Here is a 14,380-nt window from a genome sequence, read left to right as displayed (position 1 = left end):
CACTATAAGAAATATTAAGGAATGAAATTTAGATAGAAACTTAAGATATAAACAGAGAAAAAAGTATTAAAGATACTAAAAATTAAAGTTAAAAATAAAAAGAAATTAAGGAGAGCAGTATAACTAATTAAACAATTGTAAAGATAAAGTGACAACAGAGCTCTAAAACACATGAAAGAATACTGATAACTAAAAGTAAAAATAAATGAAACCTCAATTATAGATGGAGACTTTACAAATCTTTTATGTATTAAAGAATTCACATACAGAAAACAATAACGATATGGAGGAATAGAACAAGATAGTCAATCACCTTAACTTAAACTAAGAGAGGGAGCTGAGGAAGAGACAGAGAAAAGTCTTTAATCTTTTGGTTTACTCCCCAAATGCCTGTAACAGCCAGATCTGGGCCAGGTCAAGGCTAGGTGCCTGGAACTTTCGCCTGGGCTCCCACATGGTTGGCAGAGGCCCAAGCACTTGGACTGTTTTCTGCTGTCTTCCTATGCACATCAGTAGGGAACTTGATATAATTTGGAGCAGCCAGGATTCAAACTGTGGCTCGCATGGGATGCTGGCTCATAAGTGGTGACTTAACCCACTGTGCTACAATGCCGACCCCCAAAACTGATTTCTTTAAGAAATCAATAAAATTGACACATCTTTGGTCAAATTTATCAGAAAAAGAAGGACACATAAATTACCAATATGGGGAATAAAATAAAGGCATCACTACATGTCCCACAGATGCTATAAAATAAGGAAATATGAGTATATTTTCCAGTAATTCTACAAAATGGAAAAAGTATTTAAAAAACACAAACTGTGAAGGATCACACAAAAATACAGATAAGTTAGGCAGCTATACAAGTACAAGAAGTTGAATTTTCAACTAAAAAGTTTTTGTTTAATTACTATAAAGTTGAACATAACGATATGATTCAGCTATCCTCAAAATACACTTTGGACCTCATTCATTTCAACCGGCCTCTGGTCGTGCAGCTCCGGCTCTCGTCACCGCCGTTCCTCCGCCGCTGCCGCCCCCGCGAGGCTTCGCCGTCGTCGAAGCCTCTTGCAGCGACTCGTCGCACCCGTTTCTCTTAGCTTCGTCCCCCACCAACCGCAACCATTGACGCCATGTCGGGATACTCGAGCGACCGGGATCGCGGTCGCGATCGAGGGTTTGGTGCGCCTCGATTTGGAGGAAGTAGGGCAGGGCCTCTACCTGGAAAGAAATTTGGAAACCCTGGAGAGAAACTAGTTAAAAAGAAGTGGAATCTTGATGAGCTGCCCAAATTTGAGAAGAATTTTTATCAAGAACATCCTGATTTGGCTAGACGCACAGCCCAAGAGGTGGAGACATACAGAAGAAGCAAGGAAGTTACAGTTAGAGGTCACAATTGCCCAAAGCCAGTTCTGAATTTCTATGAAGCAAACTTTCCTGCAAACGTCATGGACGTGATTGCAAGGCAGAACTTTACTGAACCCACTGCTATTCAAGCTCAGGGATGGCCAGTTGCTCTAAGTGGATTAGATATGGTTGGAGTAGCTCAGACCGGATCTGGGAAAACATTGTCTTATTTGCTGCCTGCCATCGTCCACATCAATCATCAGCCATTCTTAGAGAGAGGTGATGGACCTATTTGCTTGGTGCTGGCACCAACTTGGGAACTGGCTCAGCAAGTGCAGCAAGTAGTTGCTGAATACTGTAGAGCTTGTCGCTTGAAGTCTACTTGCATCTATGGTGGTGCTCCCAAGGGACCACAGATCCGCGACTTGGAGAGAGGTGTGGAAATCTGTATTGCAACACCTGGAAGACTGATTGCCTTTTTAGAGTGTGGAAAAACCAATCTGAGAAGAACAACTTACCTGGTCCTTGATGAAGCAGATAGAATGCTTGATATGGGCTTTGAACCCCAAATAAGGAAGATTGTGGATCAGATAAGACCTGATAGGCAAACCCTAATGTGGAGTGCTACATGGCCAAAAGAAGTAAGACAGCTTGCTGAAGATTTTCTGAAAGACTACATTCATATAAACATTGGAGCACTGGAATTGAGTGCAAACCACACATTCTTCAGATAGTGGATGTATGTCATGATGTAGAAAAGGATGAAAAACTTATTCGTCTAATGGAAGAGATCATGAGTGAGAAGGAAAATAAAACCATTGTTTTTGTTGAAACCAAAAGAAGATGTGATGAGCTTACCAGAAAAATGAGGAGAGATGGGTGGCCTGCCATGGGTATCCATGGTGACAAGAGTCAACAGGAGCGTGACTGGGTTCTAAATGAATTCAAACATGGAAAAGCTCCTATTCTGATTGCTACAGATGTGGCCTCCAGAGGGCTAGATGTGGAAGATGTGAAATTTGTCATCAATTATGACTACCCTAACTCCTCAGAGGATTATATTCATCGAATTGGAAGAACTGCTCGCAGTACCAAAACGGGCACAGCATACACTTTCTTTACACCTAATAACATAAAGCAAGTGAGCGACCTTATCTCTGTGCTTCGGGAAGCTAATCAAGCAATTAACCCCAAGTTGCTTCAGCTGGTCGAAGACAGAGGGGCAGGTCGTTCCAGGGGTAGAGGAGGCATGAAGGATGACCGTTGGGACAGATACTCTGCGGGCAAAAGGGGTGGATTTAATACCTTTAGAGACAGGGAAAATTATGACAGAGGTTACTCTAGTCTGCTTAAGAGAGATTTTGGGGCAAAAACTCAAAATGGTGTTTACAGTGCTGCAAGTTACACCAATGGGAGCTTTGGAAGTAATTTTGTGTCTGCTGGTTTACAGACCAGTTTTAGGACTGGTAATCCAACAGGGACTTACCAGAATGGGTATGATAGCACTCAGCAATATGGAAGTAATGTTCCAAATATGCACAATGGTATGAACCAACAGGCATATGCATATCCTGCTACTGCAGCTGCACCTATGATTGATTATCCAATGCCAACAGGATATTCTCAATAAGACTTTAGAAGTATATGTAAATGTCTGTTTTTCATAATTGCTCTTTATATTGTGTGTTACCAGACAAGATAGTTATTTAAGAAACATGGGAAATGCAGAAATGACTGCAGTGCAGCAGTAATTATGGTGCACTTTTTCGCTATTTAAGTTGGATATTTCTCTACATTCCTGAAACAATTTTTAGGTTTTTTTTGTACTAGAAAACGCAGGCAGTGTTTTCACAAAAGTAACTGTACAGTGATTTGAAATACAATAAATGAAGGCAATGCATGGCCTTCCAATACAAATATTTGAAGACTGAAAAAAAAATACACTTTGACCCCAAAATAAATGAAAACAAATATCTACATGAAAACTTTTATGAGCATATTTGTGGTGAGTTTATTCAGTAATCAAAAACTTAAAACAATCTACATGTCCAAAAATTCTCAAATAAACACATGTAAGTCCATAATATAGGTGCCTACAGAGTAATAAAATGGAGCAACAATATATATAAGTATACATGTGTTATGATATGTAAAATGACACATACTTGAAAGTCTAAATATTAGTTGATGTACACGATACCCTCAAAAGAGGAAATTTAAAGAGATACAAATGAGATCAGGCATTGTCAATAGCTGGGCAAAGAAGAGGGAATTAACAATTGGCAAAGATTTTGGGTCAATGTATATATTCTATCTTTTTAAAGTGATGGTAGAAATCGCACGAGCACATTTGTTAATATTTCATACATTTAACAAAGGTGAACTTTACTGTGTAAAAATTGGGCCTCAATAAATCTCATTATTAAAAAATGTTGTCTCTAAAATGAGAGTAAAGATAGAAGTATATCAATATAATTCAGTATGCCAACAGTACCATCAAATGCAGAAAAAATCATTTAATCAGAATAAAAACTCTTTCTTTTAATAGAGAGATAATGTAAACACAGATACATATTAGTGTTTGGGTTAGACCCCACAAGATTCTGAAATCTTGAGGCAGGATCCAAATACAATATTTTTGTTTAATAGATAATATCAGAAAACACTAATAGAGGAGTGAGAAAGTGAGAGAAGAAGGAAAGCTGATAAATCATGCATTGCTAACTAATTTACTACATTAGATAATTTGAACTTAATTTCACTATGAAATTCTAGAAAGTATTAAGGAACACACATCGTAAAATAAGCCCCATTTAAGAGATAAGAGATCAAGATATTTATCTATGAACTTCTATCAATCACTGATAGAAGGCTGCCTCCAAGTGTTACCTATATCCAACAACGCTGGCCTGTCATAAGCACTGGATAAAAGGAAATGTTCTAAAACAAAAGGACACACATTCTGGGAGATGGAAATGTTGCTTCTGTGAAAAGAAATTATTAACAGTCAATGATATTACAGAGGATATTATAAGGGATATAAACAGACATAATACTTGTCATACTTAACTAGAAGAGAGAATTTCCACAACTTTAAAATCAAACGTTATCACCATTTTTATTGTTAAAATTTTAGAAGCAGTTCTCCTAAGGTATGAAATAAGACAAATGTATCTACTATCACTGATGGCAGTCCTAGCAGATGCAATAAAATCTAAACAAAGGATAAGTGGCACAAGAATAGGAAAGGAAAAGATGAGATCATTATTATTTGCAGATGGTAGGTACACATAGAAATACATAGTAAATGCAAGTGAAGCCACACTCAAACTATAAAACAATATTAAGTGAGCTCAGCAAGATTTCTGGACATAAGATAAACATATGAAATCATACCATTCCCATATACCAGCCATGACCAAACAGAAAAAGTAATAAAATCTTGTAGTCAGTAGTAATAAAATGTGTAAATTAACTGCGAAAAAATAACAAAAATTAGCTATAAAACTTTACTGAAGAGTAGAAAAGAAGACCTGAACATTTTTTCATGAATGATGATAATCAATACTGTAAAGATGTCAGTTCACCCAGATTAGTTTATAAATTCAATGCCAGTAAATACTTGAAGAAGGCTTTGAAGTGACCTGACAAAACCATTACAAAAGTTGCACAAAACAGGAAAGTTCTGAAAAGAATATTGAAAAGAAACTTCTCAAATACTAAGATATGTTGCAAAATCAAAGGAATTAAAAACCATGACTGTTTTGTCATGGGTGTAGGTAAACAGATCAATAGAACACAGCACAGAACCCTGAAACAGGAATGGCCATTTTGGAAACTTGGTGGTTGAGGAATAGATTATTTCAAATTAATTAAGAAAAAAAAACTATATTCCATTAAAAGCATTGATAAAATTGTCTTTTTTCCTATGGAAAAATTAACTAAATAACATTATGACATGCCATATTATAAATAATTTCCAATTGGATGAAAAAATCTAAATATAAGAGAAAACTTCAAAATGATTAGAAAAAATGAGATCATTTTTATAAACTTGAGATTGAAAACATCCTTAACCAAAACAATAAAAAAAATTAAAAATTGGCTACATTTGACTTAAAAATTATTATCTTTTTTGGTGAAACAAAAGGTACTATAATATTTCATAAGGAACACAGAAGGAGAAGGTATTTCAATTCATTTGACAACAACAAAAGGTAATCTGGATGAATCGTCCATAGATGAGATAGAAAGAAATATATAGATACAGATAGATGACACCACTTATTTCCACTATAATTCTCAAAATTTCCTTAACCACCTCCTCTATATCTTTTCCACATCTAGTTGATTTAATACATATACTATCCAAAACAAAATCAGTTTCAAACTGTGGGTTTAAGTCCAAGCAACATGGTTCACATATCCACCACTATACTGCTTGTGTTAACCTCCACATGGAACAAATAGGGTGTGTTCATTCTGTGCATCAAGGGTGAAAATCAGAGACTTGTTCCGAGACTCCTCTGAACACTCTCAGATAATGAAAACTCCTCTGGTCCTAAGCAGTTACCTAACAATATAATTTTGTTTTTCAAGTTTTTTTTTTTTATTTTAATTGTGCAGTTCCATCTTCTTAAGCAACTTCTCCTTCCAGGAAGGATGCAGTAAGAGGGATCCGATCTGACCCCACCCACCTGAAACAAACAAAAATGAGACACAGATTTTGAAAAAAGGGCTTTCTTTACACAGCAAACGCTAGTGATTCCTGAGAACTGGGAAACAAGAGATGAGGCCAGCAACTGGCTATTAGCTACTGTGTTGAGAGAATTTTGGAATTCAGTGCATGAGCAGAAACAGGCAGAGCCCTGCTGATTCCTGGAGTTGAGGAGACAAAACTGAGAGCCTGGAAAGACTAAAGCAGATGGAGCTGTGGGTGAGTGACAAAAACAGAGTTTCACAGAGAAAAACACCGCAGAGCTACAGAAAACCCCATAGAGGGAATTCTGAAGGGTACAGGTCAGTCTTTATATACTACCCAAGAGGGGAGAATGAGTTAGCTGACAAGAATTGAGGGATCAATGCCTGGTTCTCACAGAGAGTATGGAATGGTGCTAGTTTCTACCAGATAGACTGAAAAGCATACTCATGTGGCACTCACGGTATTCAGAAAAGTCTTCCCTCAGTAGTTGGAAATAATTAATACTGTATTAAATGCAACTCTTATTCCATTTATCTAATCTTACAAGATCTCTAAAAGATCAAACTGTGTTCAAGCAACTAAACTGAGTCTTAGAAACAGTACAGTTCAAAAATATTCAATACCTACCAAGGCACAAATCACAATCTCTGCTATCCAATCAAACACAAATAAGCATACAAAGAAACAAGAAAATATCACAAATGAAAACAATCATCAATTGAAACAAAGCCAGACCCACTACAATGGTGGAATTAGTAAAGACATGAAAAGTATTCTTTTTGGGAGCTGGCGCTGTGGTGTAGCGGGTAAAGCCGCTGCCTGCAGTGCCGGCATCCCATTTGGACACCATTCGAATTCCTGCTGCTCCACTTAGCTCTCTGCTATGGCCTGGGAAAGCAGTAGAAGATGGCCCAAGTCCTTGGGCCCCTCCACCTGCATGAGAGACCCAGAGGAAGCTGCTGGCTCCTGGTACCTGGCTTTGGATCAGCACAGCTCTGGCCATTGCAGCCAATTGGGGAGTGAACCAACAGATGAAAGACCTCTCTCTCTGCCTCCCTGTCTCTCTCTGTGTAACTGTAACTTTCAAGTAAATAAATAAATCTTTTTTTAAAAAAGTATTCTTTTTAAGAAATTTGTTTTTGTTTTATTTGAAAGGCAAAGACAGAGAGAGAGAAGAGAAAGAGAGAGATTTTCCATCCACTGATTCACTCCCCACATGCTCACAACAGACAGGGCTGGACCAGGCCACAACCAGGTGACAGAAACCCAATCCAAATCTTCCACAAAGGTGGTAGGGACCCAAGTATATAAGCCATCACTTGCTGCCACCCAGAGCATGCATTAGCAGGAAACTGGATCAGAAACCCAGTAGCCAGGACTCAACCCAGGCACTCTGATAGGGGCTACAGGCATCTCAACCAGGACTTAACTGCTGTGTTGTATGTCTATCTCTAAAACTACTATTATCACATTACTAGATTCAGAGAGTTAAATTTAGAAATACCCAGAATGAAATTCCAGATATAGAAATTACAACATCTTTGATGAAATGTACACTGGGATCGGATATGGTGATACAGTGCATTAAGTTGACCTTTGGACACCAGCATCACACAGCAGAGGATCTGGTTTGAGTCCCTGGACACCATACTTTTGATCCAGCTTCTTGCTGGGAGGAAATGAAAGATGCCTCAACCACTTGGGTTACTGTCACCCATTTGGGAGACCTAATAGAGTTCCTGGCTCCTGCCTTTTGCCTGGCCTAGTCCTAGATATTGTGGTCATTTGGAGAGTGAATCAGCAAACAGCAAGTGAAAGATACTTTCTCTCTCTCTCTCTCCAAATATATATTTGCTCTTCAAATAATAAATAAATAAATATTTTTAAAAAGCAATAAAATACACGAGCTAGAACTACCAGAAAACAATATTATAAAATAAAAAGTCATCTAAATTGAAGCACAGAGAAAAAAAAAGAAAACAGAGTATTAGTAAGCTGAAAGAAACCTTCAAGCTGGCCAGCACCGAGGCTCAATAGGTTAATCCTCTGCCTGTGGCTCTGGCACCCCGGGTTCTAGTCCCAGTCAAGGTGCCAGATTCTGTCCCGGTTGCTCCTCTTGCAGGCCAGCTCTCTGCTGTGGCCCGGGAATGCAGTGGAGGATGGCCCAAGTCCTTGGGCCCTGCACCCGCATGGGAGACCAGGAGAAGCACATGGCTCCTGGCTTCGGATCAGCATGGTGCACCAGCCACAGCGTGCCAGCCGCAGTGGCCATTGGAGGGTGAACCAACGGCAAAAGGAAGACCTTTCTCTCTGTCTCTCTCTCTCACTGTCCACTCTGCCTGTCTAAAAACAAACAAACAAACAAACAAACTTCAAGCTGTCTAATTTATGTGAAATTTGAGTCCCATGAAGGAAACGTGAGAATGGGACAGAGAAACTTCTAAAGGTAAAGTAGTTCAAAAATGTGCCACATTTGATATAAACTGTAAGCCACTTATCCAAGAAGCTCAACAAACTCTGAGTACAAGAAAGATGAAGAAAATTACAGCAAACCACCTCACAATTCACTACAGAAAACCAGTAAAAATGAAAAATCTGGAGTGGCCAGAGGAAAAAGACCTCTTAACACACAGAAGAGCAACAATAAGAACAACAGCAGATTTCTCATTGGAAACAATGCAACCATTTAGAGCAACTTCCTTAAAGCATTGAAAGTAAAACAAAACACTTCTCACCTAAATTCTTCCCCACCACACAAACACACAAAAACAAAATATGGACATTTTCAGACATACAAAAGCTGAAACGATTTAGTAGCAGTAGATCTGCACTATAAAAATGCTAAAGAAAAAGCCTCCAAGGAAGAAGACAAATGCTCCTAGAAGGAATTATAGGTCTACGTGAAAAGAATGATGAGTATGAAAATTTAAGTACCAAGGTAAATATATACAAAAAATTTTATTGCTGTTTAAATATTTCTAAAATATTTTGCCATGTGGACAGATATAGTCACAATTTGTTGTAGATTACAGCTGTTTGCAAGTAAGATATACGGAAGTATAGGTGAAAGGAGAGAATTGGATCTATACTATAGTAAAGTCCTCATATTTTACATGAAAGTTTAAAATGACTTGAAAACAACTATGATAAGTTAAGGATTTATATTATAAACCCAAAATATCCACTAAAATAACAAACTAAAGTTTTGTAAACAATAAGTCACAGAAATCAAATCTCAGAAAAATGAACCCAAAGGAAAGCAAGGACTTAAGCACAAAGGTTGAGGAAAATGGTGTTTCAGGATAGTGTGAGACTGATTGAAAATGTCATTGTATCTGACCACACAATGGTTGCCATCAAAAACCTACCTAACAAACAAATGAATAAGGTAAGAATGTGTACATATACACATAAAGATACATATACATATACATAAAGATACATATACATGTGTCCCTGTAGCATTAACTACTTGCATAAGAAGTAATCAGCAGGGCTGATCCTGATTGACTTGAACATAGAAGTCAAGGGGAGCCCAAGCCAAGGCCATATAGTGAATTGTGTGTTCTCATTCCCATAGAGTGAAGAGCCTAATTTGAGATTACTTCAACTAAAGGACAAGATCTCATGAAGAAGGTAAGTGCTGAGTTTGCTGAAGACAGTAGCTGTGATAATTAGGTTTCCATTAAGGTAGCTGGACCACTTTTTGCTTTGACAGTGACAAAGTAAAGGTAAAGATACTTTATATTCCAAGGCAGTTAAAGAAGGATAGGCCAATTATATTCCAAGATCTCCCCCACACCTGTATGATCTTCCATATTGTTCATATGGAATGCCTGTGATAAAATGTATATTAGAACCAGAGTAGGTCATAATCTTTAATCACAGGACATTTTATGTGTGGCCACTGATCCCTCACCAGTACCTCATGTCATCCAGTCCCTAGAATCTATTCAACCTTTGGGTGATTAGAGTTTGAGGGGATTCTCATAATCCAGTCATAATACTAGTTTATTCCTAAAGTCCCTAATACAGTCTTGTTTCTAAGCTTTCATGCCAATAAACTCCTTCGGAGCTAAGCATGATACCTAATTCTATGGTCATAAAAAGTACTGTGCCAACAAAAACCCTTTCATGATCTCTGCAAATGGAATCCAGTAGAGCTATTGACTCAAAAAGTATTGTGTAGTGCATTCACTGAAAAACTCTTACTAACATGTGCACTAAACCTTGACCTAGAATGACAGGCACCTTTCTATTAAATAAGATGCATCGGTATGAACTCTACAGACAATTTTTCCCAAGAACAGGAAATAACATGGCTCTTAAAAAACAAAAAATCTTTCTTTTAAAATTTATTTCTTTTAAAGGCAGAGTTACACAGAGGAAGTGGCAGAGAGAGAGAGAGGTCTTCCATCTGTTGGTTCACTCCCCAGATTGCCACAATGGCCAGAGCTGGGCGGATCCAAAGCTAGGAGACAGGAGCCTCCTCCAGGTCTCCTTCACGGGTGGAGGGGCCCAAGGACTTGGGCCATCTGCTTTCCCAGGACATAGCAGAGAGCTGGATTGGAAGCAGAACAGCGACTCAAACTTGTGCCCATGTGGCTCAAACAGCTGGGACTCAAACTTGCACTGGCACTGCAAGTGGCTGCTCTTACCTGCTATGCCGCAGCTCCAGCCCTGACAAACCAAATCCTTTACTTTACTCTCTCCCAAACCAATTGTTTTTGGGCGTTCCTTTGAAAATTGAGCCAACCTGTTTTCCTAAACTAATTTCAGAATGGTTATTTAAGTACTAAGGAGAATAATATTTTCTCAATATTTCAATCCTTAAATTCTTCTTCATTACTTAAGCTTCTTGCTTTAATTGAAACCCAACAACTTCCTCAAACATTGAGTTCACCCACTGCACTCTTCAGTTGTATCTGTTTTCTCTCACCCTTTCTGTCACTGTGATAGGAGGTAATTTTTGCATCCTCCTTGTTCCTCATTGCTACTTCTGTAATTATTACTGTCCCGAAAGAGCAAATTTGTTACATTTCTTATACATAAAGGTGCTATGATAAAGGGACAAGAAAATGCACTTAGAAATTAAAACTATGAAAATCAAAATGTTGAAAATAAATGAAAGACAAAAGATACTGTTTAAAAGAAGCAGTGCTAAAATATGTGTATACTTCCTGATCATTTCTTTAAAAGTATCATCAAGAAAAATAAGGCAACAAACCAAGAAAGAAGAAAACATGGATTCCAGGAAGCAAGCTTTCAGTACAAAGCAATATTCAGGGGCATTCTCAAGGGGACAGCTGTACAGGATACCTAGAGAAAAGCCTGGTGTGAACAGAAAAGAAATTCCAGGCTCTAGAGTTCATGTTCCAGGGGAAAAAAAAAGAATTTTAGATTACCTATCTAAGTATTTGATAAAGTGTATGAATTTGATGTTCTTGGGATGAACTGGTGACATATACATGAAGAAAAGTAAATGAAAACCAAGGGAAGTATTAATTCTGGGGATGTAGAAGAAAGAAAAAGTCATGTTAGGAAAAAAATTACAGTAAGTTACTTGATTCCACAATGAATAATACTAACTTAATGAAGTAGGTACTATTAAGTAAATGTTGCTATGTAGCTATTTTTAGAAGGTTGGGGATCACTTCTTGACCTTTTGGCTAAGATCAAGTGTTTAGAAGGTTGGGCAGTAGGAAAGAGAATCAGTGAGAGGTAAAAAAAATAATATAAAATGAAGTTAGTCAGTATTAAGGAGCAGGTTTTGGCCTAGTTGTTAAGACATTACTTGGGACACCGTAAACCCGTATCAGAGTGCCTGAGTTTCAGTGCTGGCTCTACTTTCCAACTTCCTGGTAATGGATACCCTGGGAGGCAGCATTGACGTTTCAAGTATTTGTCTCTCTGCCACCCATGTGGGAGATCCAGATTGTTCTTACTCTTGACTTGTGCCTGGCCCCAGTCTCAGCTCTCGCACGAATTTGAGGCATTTGGGGAGTAAACCAGAGGATGAGAGCTCTCTCTTTCTCTGTGTCTGTCTACCTCTTCCTTTCAAATACATAAAAGCACTAAACTTTAAAAACTTAAAAAAAATATTAAAAACCCTAAGTCAAGAAATAGCAACACAAGTATGTATATAGTATGTACAAATATCCTCAAAGAAAGTGGAAAAGTTGAAAGACTAGGGAGACAGACAGGAGGATGAGGAACCTAGGTTTCATTGTGGGTCTTTTAACACCATCTTATTTCACTCTGAAACAAATTTAAAACTTATTTTATAATATACTCATAAAGAATTTTATTTATTATATAGTATTTTCCCTAAAAGCTTTAGGGAATCAGATGAATAGAAACTATTAAATAAATAAATAAGGTTCTTTGACATTCTTTTAGCTAGCTTCAGTCATTGACTTACTGAATAATGGTTCTTGGGCTCGTATATGAAAATGCACTTCTGTGAGGCTTCTTCAGAGTGTTATCAAAAGCTCATTGTTATTCTTACTCAGCAACAAGCATTTCATGGCAGATCAGATTCATACTATGAAATTTTTTTAACCTGGCCCTAATGTAAATTTCCCATTTCTCAATCAAAATGGTTTTAGATATCCTTATGAGAGCTGGATACATATGTGTTCTCTTTTTAACAAACAAAATACAGAAATTCCCTTGCATACTGATGATATGGACTGTTTCTATGAAATGAAAGGTTCCTAACAATTGCTGTACTGGTTGACTGAATGAGCAGCCCATTTGCGCTTGTATTTAGCTCCTGCTCCAGCTTGCAAGAAGTTAAGCTAATTGTCAGTGTGACCTCCCCTGCAGTGCTGCTGATTAGCTGGGACACTCTGGGTATTTTTCCTGCTGCTGATTGCCTCCTTCTGACCAACTCTACCCCATCAAAGGGACTTCATACTCTTTGTTTGTCTGGAGTAATGGAAAATGCCTCATATCTGGAAATTCTGTGGCACCATGCTGGCATGGAGAACCTTGCTGACCCTAATTAAGGAAAAAAGTCAAAGTTGAAAAGTGGTGTGTTTTAAAGTTCCCAGATGCCAACAGGTCCCTGTTCAAATGACTGGTTACCCTCTGAGATATTTTGATCTTGAGTTCTGTGTGTAAAAAGACTTTGCTCACAGAAGCTGTGCTTAAATCCTGTTTCTATGAATGACTGCTGACCACCCTGTCTGTCATGGATTCTCTCACTCCTGAACTCTAGGCCATTCTTTCCAGTGCCTGTCAGACATCAACATTTGCATACCCCCTACATAATTCAACAACAGCTTTTTTGGTGTGAAACTCATGTTTTTCTCCTTCATTTACTGCTAATCTTATTACATTTGTCTTAATCTACCAGTCTTCATTCTACTTCCCGAGTATTGCCCCAATACTTCTGTACATTGGTTGACAGGATTATTCACAAAACCTTTAAAAAATGCAGATGCTTAGTTTGTGCCCAGGGCTATTGAATCAAAATATTCATGGAAGAGATTACTGTGTGTAATTTTTTAAAGTGCCACTGTAATTATAGCAGGAAATTAAGTTTGAGAACCAGTATATTTCTGTCATCTCTTCTCCCATTCCTGCAGTTTCTGTCTACATTAAGAACCTCATCATCTCTTGCTTAGATCATTGCCAGTTTCCAACTGGATTTGATATATCCTGATTAAATCTCTTAAGATATACTCTTTTAATTTTAAAGATACTTATTGAGAGTCATGCCTAAAACTGAGTTTCCCCTCTACCATGTTGCTAGAATCATTTTTGTAAACTGCAAGTTTCATTATGACATTTGGAATTTTCATCTTCAGGGTAGATTCCAGTCATTAATGTAGTAATGACCTTGCCCTATTTATTGTACCAATTCAAATCCATATGATGCTTCAATCATGATATTTGCTATTTCCTAAATATCCATATTTCTGATGGAATAATACATTATAAAGAGCTTGCTCATACAATCATTTAGATATAGTCTTTTTATATTTTTTCATTTTTCCCCAAGAAACCTTTTATTTAATGAATACAAATTTCATAAGTGCAACTTTAGGAATACAGTTATTCTTCCCACTAAATCCGCCCTCCCATCCACATTCCCATTCCTCCTCCTCCTCCCTCTCCCCTTCCCAGTTCCATTCTCCATTAAGATTCATTTTCAATTAACTTTATACAAAGAAGACCAATTCTATACTAAGTAAAGTTTTCAATAATTTGCACACAAACACACGCACAAAAAAACCTGATAAGTTTTACAGTTAACTCTCATAATAAAACTCATTAAGGACAGAGGTCCTGCATTGGATGTTAGTGCACAGTGATTCCTGTGG

The 14,380-nt window shown here is 37.7% G+C and overlaps 1 long non-coding RNA gene and 1 pseudogene across 1 annotated transcript in view; one reads left to right on the top strand and one right to left on the bottom strand.

Annotated features, from left to right (window-relative positions):
- Positions 1-14,380, bottom strand: part of LOC103350114 (uncharacterized) — a 110,699-nt gene that overhangs the window by 17,050 nt on the left and 79,269 nt on the right. The gene's annotated exons all lie outside the window — the stretch shown is intronic.
- LOC138850593 (probable ATP-dependent RNA helicase DDX5 pseudogene) lies at positions 967-2,999 on the top strand (annotated as a pseudogene).

This window comes from Oryctolagus cuniculus, chromosome 7 (genome assembly GCF_964237555.1).
Source record: "Oryctolagus cuniculus chromosome 7, mOryCun1.1, whole genome shotgun sequence".
Classification (NCBI taxonomy): domain Eukaryota; kingdom Metazoa; phylum Chordata; class Mammalia; order Lagomorpha; family Leporidae; genus Oryctolagus; species Oryctolagus cuniculus.
The sequence above is the reverse complement of the archived record's forward strand: the minus strand, read 5'-3'. Positions and strand labels throughout refer to the sequence as shown.